At 45.4% G+C, this 10,279-nt stretch overlaps 1 protein-coding gene across 4 annotated transcripts in view; it reads right to left on the reverse strand.

The window, feature by feature from the left end:
* Positions 1 to 8,631, reverse strand: part of RNF212B (ring finger protein 212B) — a 471,927-nt gene extending 463,296 nt beyond the window's left edge. For all 4 annotated transcript variants that reach the window (XR_013224222.1, XM_077299403.1, XM_077299400.1 and 1 more), the window contains exon 1: positions 8,521 to 8,631. The gene's annotated coding sequence lies outside the window, so the exon portion shown is untranslated. The remainder of the gene's footprint in view (positions 1 to 8,520) is intronic.
* Positions 8,632 to 10,279: the final 1,648 nt, after the last annotated feature.

A 10,279-nucleotide genomic window follows, 5' to 3' on the forward strand; every position in this document is an offset into this window, starting at 1 on the left:
GAGAAAATTGCACGGGAGCCCAAGCCAGTTTTTTCCATTAATTAATCCTTTAACACCTACAGCTCCCAAATTTTACACTCACACTACTAACATTATTGGTAAGGGACATATAAAAATCTAACAGATATGCAATGGTTTACTGTATGTAAACCAAGTCTCATATCCTGTCGGGTTCGGTAATGATTTAGCATAAGCTGACAATTGAATTACCGGCTATTCGGCTATCTAACTCTCTATGAAAAAAATAATAAAAAAAAAATAATAATAATAATAATAATAATAATAATAATATATATATATATATATATATATATATATATATATATATACACATATATACATACATACATACATACACACACACACACAAACAGTGCCTTGCGAAAGTATTCAGCCACCTAGAACTTTTCAACCTTTTCACACATATCATGCTTCAAACATAACGGTGCCAAATGTAAATTTTTGGTGAAGAATCAACAAGTGGAACACAATTGTGAAGTTGAACGAAATTTATTGGTATAAATGTAAACAATGGCACTTTGCAAAGGACTGGCCCAAGGGTGAGATTAGTAAAGAGAGCTGCTGGTGATTAGAGCAGGTTCTGTGTGTGCCTGCTGAAAAGCAAAGCCTAAAAAAAAAAATAATAATAAAAATCGACAATATATCACCGCGCTACTCCATACATGTGTGGAGGACAATGGTAGTAGGGGGGTAATGGTGAAGGTGAAAAATTTGTAAAGGAAAAGAAACTTACTGCGATTATGTCAAAATAATGGTTCTGATGAAAAGAACCTGGGTTTAAGAAGGTGATGGTCCCAGCATTTGGTGGAGTAAGGTCTAGTGTGCCCTATAAGCAAAGGGAGTTTTTGATATTAACAATAAAACTTTTAATATGCAGTAAATAGTGGTGGTATGTCTGTAATTGTACTTACTGGAGTGCCGTGAGGTAGTGTGACCCCTTAAAGAATTGGTGTAGATAGATAGGTTGGTAGTTAATCCGTTGATGCTGCGTTAGTATGCTGCCATTCAAAGGGAGGTATGATGTCTTGTTAGCATAACATGTAGTCGCTATGACTTAGCTGTTCGGAGTATAGTGAACTCAGTGATTACCGTATTTTACGCTTTGTAAGACGCACTTTATTTCCCCCAAATTTGGGGGGGAAATGTGGGTGCGTCTAACAAAGCGGATATACCGCTTACCATTACAGGCTGGGATGAGGGGGTGTCCGCCGCTGCTACCGCCCGCCGCCGCTGTCGCCCGCCGCCGCTGTCACCCGCCGCCACTGCCGGGGTTGTCCGCTGCTGCCCCGGGTGATGCTGGAGGCTCCGGTGCTGCGGGGGGCTCTGGCAACATTTTGTGAAAGACCAGAGCCCCCCGGCAGTTCGTCCATGCGTTCTAGTATGACTAACTCCTGGAAAATGGCCGCCGGAATCTCGGGAGATGAGATTTCAGCACTGAGATCTCATCTCTCGAGATTCCGGCGGCCATTTTCCCGGAGTCAGTCATACAGGAACGCATGGACGAACTGCTGGGGGCTCTGGTCTTTCACAAAATGTTGCCAGAGCCCCCCGCAGCACCGGAGACAGCCCTGGAGACAGCCCTGCAGCACCAGAGCCCCCTGCAGCACCAGAGCCCCCTGCAGCACCAGAGCCCCCTGCAGCACCAGAGCCCCCTGCAGCACCCCTCATCCCAGCCTGCAGCACAGCAGCCCCCATGCAGCACCGAAGCCCCCCTGCAGACCCCATCATCCCAGCCTGCAGCAATGCTCCACTCCTGCCTCCAGCAATGACCCTGGGACCCTGATCCACCGCAGCCACAACCCCTGGTAAGCAATAAGACGCATGGATTATAAGAAGCCCCCTCAATTTATTAAAAAAAGTTTTTTCCTATTTTTCTCCTCAAAATTTGGGGTGCGTCTTATAATCCGGAGCGTCTTACAAAGCGAAAAATACGGTAAGTGGTTCTGCCCTGAGTGGAAATAACAGGATTCAAAAGCAGAGACCTGTTATACTTAATCGGGCTTCTATGCGGTACTCACTGTGTGGAGCCTGGATGCAGAGGAGGCGAGCGGTGTGCCTGTGTCCACATAACTAACCGTTGTGCTGCAGAAGGCGTCCGCATTAGGCTGCTTTCACACTAGCGTCGGTACGGGGCCGTCGCGCTGCGTCGGCCCGACGTATACTGTGTAAAAAATGCTCGACGTGGGCAGCGGAAGCAGTCTTAAGTTTTAAAAAAAACTAGCCACTATAAAATCAAAAACTTTATTTCTATGCGGTTAAAACGTATAAAACATATTGTGGCATGTTGTGACGGGTGATTAAAATGAGAAGCTGTCACGAGATAGTATTAAAAATAAAAATAGTACTATGTGTGTATTTACCTTCATAAAAATATAGGATGCTAAAATGCATAACCTTATTTGTTAGATTAATATCATGTGCATATATAGGGGGCTTTAGAGGGGTTAATCCTCGGTCCTAACACTATATTGCCATATGGATAAGATAATGAAATGATAAAATGATAAAAAAATAAAATGATAAAATACAATTTCTTTGTAATAGGGGCTATATAATGGTTTTCTTTTGCGAATTCTATTCAGTATTAGGGACAAATTGCATTAATAGTCCCCAGATCTGGGTTTGTAATAGCACAGGGTTATGGTATTACTGAATAATGCATCAACCGAATAGTATATGTTACCTAGGCATGGGAAAAAGGACCTATCTTACCTGTTTTATTTTTATTTAAAATGCGTAGAGCTCTATTTCCTCATTTAACCCTTTAGGTGCCAGAGTGTCTACAGTGAAAATCCATTTGGATTCTGCCTTAGACATTACTTTAGACTAATCGCCCCCCCCCCCCCCAATTTTGAGGGGCTAGTTGGATGCCATAAAAGATGATCCCTGAACATGAGTTGTTAAGGTTTTCACGGAAATTTCGCGACAGAGGTTGACCTTTAAATCCTTTCCTGATATTGTCTAAATGTTCTTTACCCTCAAACGTCTTTGGTGCGACCCACGTAGATTTTGTTGCATGGGCATATCATGATGTAGATGACTCCCATGGATTCACAAGTAATAGTTGATTTAATGTGATATTGTTGGGTGCCATCCGCATTGTAGAAAGAAGTGTGGATTTTTCTACCACATTTAGTGCGTAGGCAGCTCAGGCATTTGCCACATGATATAAAGCCCGTAGTTTTGGATAGTAGTTGTTTGGTGTTGTGATTTTTATTAGTGGTTTTGTTGTTGGGGAGAGTATTAAACCTAAATTTTGGGCTTTAGTACATACAAATTTGGGTTGGTGTGGTAATAGATTACCAATATATTTGTCACCCTGCAGAATTGGCCAGTGTTTGTTCATTATATTTTTGAATTTTCTATAATTGGAGTGAAACTGAGTTATGATTGGTAATCAGGATATTTGTTCTTGTAGGGTGGGGGGGTTAGGGTTTACTGCTGTTTTATGTATCATGGATTTTCTGGTGATGTTGGCAATCTCTAGTCTAGATTTCTTTAGGGCTGGTGGGTCATACCCCTTTGCTGCAAATTTTTCTATTAGTTGGTCAGTCTCTTTCTGGTAGTCTCTATTATTTGTAAAATTTTGTCTAATACGCATGAATTTTCCCTTAGGAATGGACGTGAGCCAGATAGGTAGATGACAGCTGGTTATGTGTATGAAACTGTTCAAATCAATATCTTTACAGTAACATTTTGTAGCCAGTCTGTCGTTTTCTACATAGATGGATAGGTCCAAAAAATTGACATTGGTTCTGCCGATGGTGGGTGTGAATTCCAACCTGTAGTTATTGTTGTTCAAGTTGGAGATGAAAGATTCTAAGGTTGTCAAGGGGCCATTCCAAATAAAAAGGATGTCATCTATGAACCGACGCCACAGTACCAGTCCTGCTCGTAATTTGCCTTTTACATAGATGTGGTCATGTTCCCATTTGCCTACATAGATGTTTGCGTAGCTGGGCGCGAAACGCGTACCCATCGCGGTCCCATGCGTTTGGAGGTAGTGTTGGTCGCCATACTTGAAATAATTGTGCTTTAGTATGAATTCAATACTTTTTATGATGAATTTAATTTGCGGTTCTTTGTACGGTTCCAATAAATGTAAGGCCACGTTCACACGCTGCGGGTTCCTCTGCGGGTTAATCCCGCAGCGGAATTGAAAATCTGCAGGGCAAAACCGCTGCGGTTATCCCTGCAGATTTATCGCGGTTTGTTCCGCGGTTTCCGCTGCGGGATTACTGCTGTACTATTGATGCTGCATATGCAGCAATATGCAGCATCAATAGTAATGTAAAAAATAATAAAAATTGGCTATACTCACCCTCTGACGTCGCGATCTCCCCGGCGCTGCACGCGGCTGTGCCGACAAGGACCTTCGTGACGTCACGGTCATGTGACCGCGGCGTCATCACGGTCATGTGACCACGACGTCACCACAGGTCTTGCTCGCACAGCAAACCGAAGACCGGACGGCCGCGGGCAGCGCTGTGAGGTGAGTATAACATTATTTTTTATTTTAATTCTTTTTTTTACACCCAAATATGGTTCCCAGGGCCTGGAGGAGAGTCTCCCCTCTCCTCCACCCCGGGAACCATCGGCACATTATCCGCTTACTTCCCGCATCGTGGGCACAGCCCCATGCGGGAAGTTAGCGGTTCAATGCATTTCTATGGGTGCAGAATCGCAGCGATTCTGCACCAAGAAGTGACATGCTCCTTTTTTTCTGCAGAAAATCCGCGCGGATTTTCCACAGAAAAAAAGGATCGTCGGCACAGCGGGTTTTGTTTTCCATTAGGTTACATTGTACTGTAACCTACATGGAAAAAGGATGCGGACCCGCAGCTGCAAAACAGCTGCGGGTCCGCAGCAAAACCCGCAGCGTGTGAACATAGCCTAAGTATAAATCTGCTGCTTGACATCCTTTATCATGGTCAATGACCGTGTAAAAAGATTTTATGTCAAGCGTGCCTAAGATGAAATCTAGTTCCCATTTAATTTTGTCCAGAATCTGTAAAGTATGATAAGTATCCTTGAGGTATGCTGGAATTAGGGGCATGCATTTCTGTAAGTGTGAGTCCACGTATCGTGACAGGTTAGCCGTTAGGCAATTAATCCCGGAGATAACTGGTCTGCCGGGAGGGTTGGTTGTGTTTTTGTGTAACTTGGGGATATGGTAGAAAATTGTCATACTTGGGGTTTTATTATTAATAAATTGAAATTCATTTTTGGTAAGGATGCCTTGATGATTTGCCGGCATTGGCTAGTGTGTTTAATTTGGCCAAATAATGTGCAGTAGGGTCTGAACTGATTTTAGTGTATGTGATGGCATTGCCCAGGAGTCTAAGTGATTCACTGTGGTACATTGTACTGTCCAACACCACGATCCCACCTCCCTTATCCGCAGGACGAATTATGATTTTGTTGTTTTCTTGAAGGTCAATTATGGCCTTTTTCTCCTGGGGGTTTAAATTACAAGGGGTGTATTTTGGAGTTCTGTTATATGCTTTTTTGATATCCTTTGTAACCATGCATTCAAATGCTTTGAAGGAGTTTGAATATTCTTGGATAGGGTTAAAGGTGGATGGCAATGATAAGTTAGTGTGGATATAGTTAGCTGTGGTTGTGTTAGGAGTAGAATACTGAGCACCAGAGTTGGTATGGTTTTTCTTTAGAAAACACTTTTCTTGCGCTAAATTGCAAAGAAATTTTTTTAACACTTATATAGAGGTTAAATGGTTTGGCAGTAGAGGTCGGAGCAAATTTAATGCCTTTACGTAGAAGAGATTCTTCACTAGGAGTTAACTAATGTGAGCTAAGATTGAAGATTTTCTGATTGTTAGAATTATTGCTTTCTTTTTGGTGAATTTCCCACCCCTTTTACCTCTTTTGGTTTTGAGCTTCTTACCCGAAAAAAATCCCGGTTGATCGAGGGGTGGATTTTAGATTTGATATTGTTTCTAGTGCTGGCATTGGTATTGCCAGTAGATTTATGTGGGAACTTTTTGTAATTAGAAGTTGGCGCTTGTTTGTTTGATAAATTTTGAGCTCTCAATGGGTTCCGATTTGGTTGAACATATTTGATGGTTGCCCCATGAGAAGATGGTTTCTGATTGTTGCTAGTGGAAGGAGTGGATTCTTGCTATTCCCCTATATTGGTAGATTCCTTGGCCAGCAATGATAATTGGGAGAATCGGTTTTGAGTGGAGAGCTCGATAGTTTCCAAATTAGGAGAGTCCGGAATGGGGGAATTTCCTGCACCCTCATTAGTAGGTGAAACGTAGGGAAGTTCTGACACTTGCGGGGAATTCATGCGTACATGACAATTAGTAGTACGTGTGGAAACTGGTGTGTATTGTGTTGAGTTACTGTATGTTGAAAAGGCTGTAGATATGTTTATGGAGTTCTGTGTGGGAGTACAATTGAGTTAATCCAGTGTAATAAGCCTGGATGTTACACTGGTGTTGTATGTTTCGTGTTGGTCCAGGAGAATGGTTGTTGGTATATTATCCAACATAATGTTATCTCGTGTGAATTTTTTCATCTTTTTAAGGATTTCTTTTTCCTTCTCCTTAATTCTGCACATAATCGCAGTAAGTTTCTTTTCCTTTACAAATTTTTCACCTTCACCATTACCCCCCCCCCCCACACACACACACACACACACACACACACACTATCATTGACCTCCACACATGTATGGAGTAGCGCGGTCATATATTGTCAATTTTTTTTTTTTTTTTTTTAGAAACAAGACAATGATCCCAAACATAAAGCAAAATCTACACTGGAATGGATCACAAATAAATGTATTCAGGTGTTAGAATGGCCAAGTCAAAGTCCAGACCTCAATCCAATCGAGAATCTGTGGAAAGCGCTGAAAACTGCTGTTCACAAACGATCTCCATCAAACCTCACTGAGCTCGAGCTGTTTGACAAGGAAGAATGGGCAAGAATTTCAGTCTCTCGATGTGCAAAACTAATAGAGACATACCCCAAGCAACTTGCATCTAATCGCAGCAAAAGGTGGCGCAACAAAGTATTAAGTTAAAGGGGCCGAATAATATTGCACGTCCCACTTTTCAGTTTTTGAATTTCCACAAAAATGTAAAACAACCAATAAATTTTGTTCAACTTCACAATTGTGTTCCACTTTGTTGTCGATTCTTCACCAAAATTTACATTTGGTATCTTTATGTTTGAAGCATGATATGTGGGAAAAGGTTGCAAAGTTTCAGGGGGTCGAATACTTTTGCAAGGCTGTGTGTGTGTGTGTGTGTGTGTGTGTGTGTGTGTGTGTGTGTGTGTGTGTGTGTGTGTGTGTGTGTGTGTGTGTGTGTGTACACACACACACACACACACACATCTATACTATGTGTAAACATTTATTTTCTCTATTCTATTGTAAGCTGTCAGTGTGATTTTACTGTACACCGCACTGAATTGCCAGCTTTTCTAAAGGACACTGATGCGTATTTCTCGCAAGTCACATTGATGGTCCGTGTGGTGTGCGAGTTTCTCGCACCCATAGACTTTCATTGACGCTTCTTTGCCGATATATGGTGCAAATCGCAGCATGCTGCGATTTCTCTCACACGTATAATACGGCCGAGAAAACAATGGATGATGGGAGCTGCCCTATAGATTAACATTGGTCCGAGTGCTATGCGATTTTTTATCGCATAGCACTTGTCCGAGCCTCAATGAGATTCTCGTGCTCCGGGCGTCCTGTGGGTAGGGGTCTTTTTGTGGGGCTGTTTACATATTCATCTGTATAGGTCACTGATCCCTCACTGACCTACCCCCCAGTTTACATAATGAATGTTTTGAAAACAAATATGTTCACATTCAGCAGGCAGCGGCGCCTGCGCTGCAGCATGATCACATACATGTCCACGGAATTTTTATTTGGTGATGTACACGTATCCAGAAAAAAGTCTCTCCGCAAAATGGCGCAGGCCACACCAGAACAGTAGAATCTATCAGTGATAGACGCACCCACAGGCCGCCCCGAAGCACGAGCATATCATTAACTCAAAACTAGAACTAAAGATTACACAACAACCACAAGACAGATTTCATCAACCAAGGAATCATTGTAATCAGGATAACTACGCCAACCTGACACTGTCTGTAGGTTACTGTGCACAATCCTGTGGATAGGTTCCTTTTAAATTCCCACCAGTGCTACTGTTTCTAATTGTATAGTGCTTTTTCCTGGGGAAATCCATAGAATGTGAACTTACTAATGCATTTTCAAAAATAAATAAAAACCATGAGGGCATGTCTGTATCGTCTCCATTATTCACCCTCCACGGCACAGACGTCATGGGCCCCTGTACACCCCCGCCTCACACAGTGCCTGAAGCCGTGGACAGAGGATGCTACGTAAAGTGCCATGTATATAGCTTTCACTGCGCTGCACTGAAGGGGTGACCTGCACCATATGCCCAATATTCCACACGGACTATCTCAGCTGCACTATACAGCTGTGGAACACACCTTCAGCGAGAGCTCCAGCTACCTCAGGACGGACGGGCAGCAGAACCGTGCAGTCACCACAGCGCTAACTACATCTCCCACACGACTCACTGCGCGCCTTTTACAGTGCCGAGTGCCGACTAAGACCAGTCACGTGTCATTTTCCCGCTTCTTATTAGTGGGCGATCCTGTGCAGTAGGAGACGGTGTCTATTCTATTGGTTGGAAGAGCGATTGCGAATTATATTATTATACCGGCTGTGACTGAGGAGATGCAGTTGGAGTCGGACACTACTGTGTGCAGAGGCGTCAGGCACTAGAGGAGGCAGGCGCTGTGCAGACAGAGGAGGCAGCACTAGAGGAGTCGGACACAGACAGTGCTGTGCAGAGGAGGTAGCACTAGAGGAGTCAGACACTGCTGTGCAGATGAGGCAGCACTAGAGGAGTCGGACACAGTGCTGTGCTGAGGAGGCAGCACTAGAGGAGTCAGACACTGCTGTGCAGATGAGGCAGCACTAGAGGAGTCGGACACAGTGCTGTGCTGAGGAGGCAGCACTAGAGTCACACTGCTGTGCAGAGGAGGCAGCACTAGAGTCGGACGCTGTGTTGTGCAGAGGAGGCGGCACTAGAGGAGTGTGACACAGTGCTGTGCAGAGGAAGCAGCACTAGAGGAGTCGGACTCTGTGCTGTGCAGACGAGGCATCAGTAGAGGAGTCAGACACGGCTGTGCAGAGGAGGCAGCACTAGAGGAGTCTTATACTGCTGTGCAGACGAGGCAGCACTAGAGGAGTCGGACACTGGGCTGTGCAGATGAGGCAGCACTAGAGGAGTCAGACACTGGGTTGTGCAGAGGAGGCAGCACTAGAGGAGTCGGACACTGGGCTGTGCAGACAAGGCAGCACTAGAGTCGGACACAGTGCTGTGCAGAGGAGGCAGCACTAGAGGAGTCAGACGCTGTGCAGAGGAGGCAGCACTAGAGGAGTCGGACGCTGTGCTGTACAGAGGAGGGGGCACTAGAGGAGTCTGACACAGTGCTGTGCAGAGGAGGCAGCACTAGAGGAGTCAGACACGGCTGTGCAGAGGAGGCAGCACTAGAGGAGTCGGACACTGGGCTGCGCAGAGGAGGCAGCACTACAGGAGTCTTACACTGTGCTGTGCAGACGAGGCAGCACTAGAGGAGTCGGACACTGGGCTGTGCAGACGAGGCAGCACTAGAGGAGTCGGACGCTGTGCTGTGCAGAGGAGGCAGCACTAGAGGAGTCGGACACTGGGCTGTGCAGACGAGGCAGCATAGAGGAGTCGGACACTGGGCTGTGCAGACGAGGCAGCACTAGAGGAGTCGGACGCTGTGCTGTGCAGAGGAGGCAGCACTAGAGGAGTCGGACACTGGGCTGTGCAGACGAGGCAGCACTAGAGGAGTCGGACACTGGGCTGTGCAGACGAGGCAGCACTAGAGGAGTCGGACACTGGGCTGTGCAGACGAGGCAGCACTAGAGGAGTCGGACACTGGGCTGTGCAGACGAGGCAGCACTAGAGGAGTCGGACACTGGGCTGTGCAGACGAGGCAGCACTAGAGGAGTCACACTGGGCTGTGCAGACGAGGCAGCACTAGAGGAGTCGGACACTGGGCTGTGCAGACGAGGCAGCACTAGAGGAGTCGGACACTGGGCTGCGCAGACGAGGCAGCACTAGAGGAGTCGGACACTGGGCTGTGCAGAGGAGTCAGCACTAGAGGAGTCGGACACTGGGCTGTGCAGACGAGGCAGCACTAGAGGAGTCGC

This window comes from Ranitomeya variabilis, chromosome 1 (genome assembly GCF_051348905.1).
Source record: "Ranitomeya variabilis isolate aRanVar5 chromosome 1, aRanVar5.hap1, whole genome shotgun sequence".
NCBI lineage: Eukaryota > Metazoa > Chordata > Amphibia > Anura > Dendrobatidae > Ranitomeya > Ranitomeya variabilis.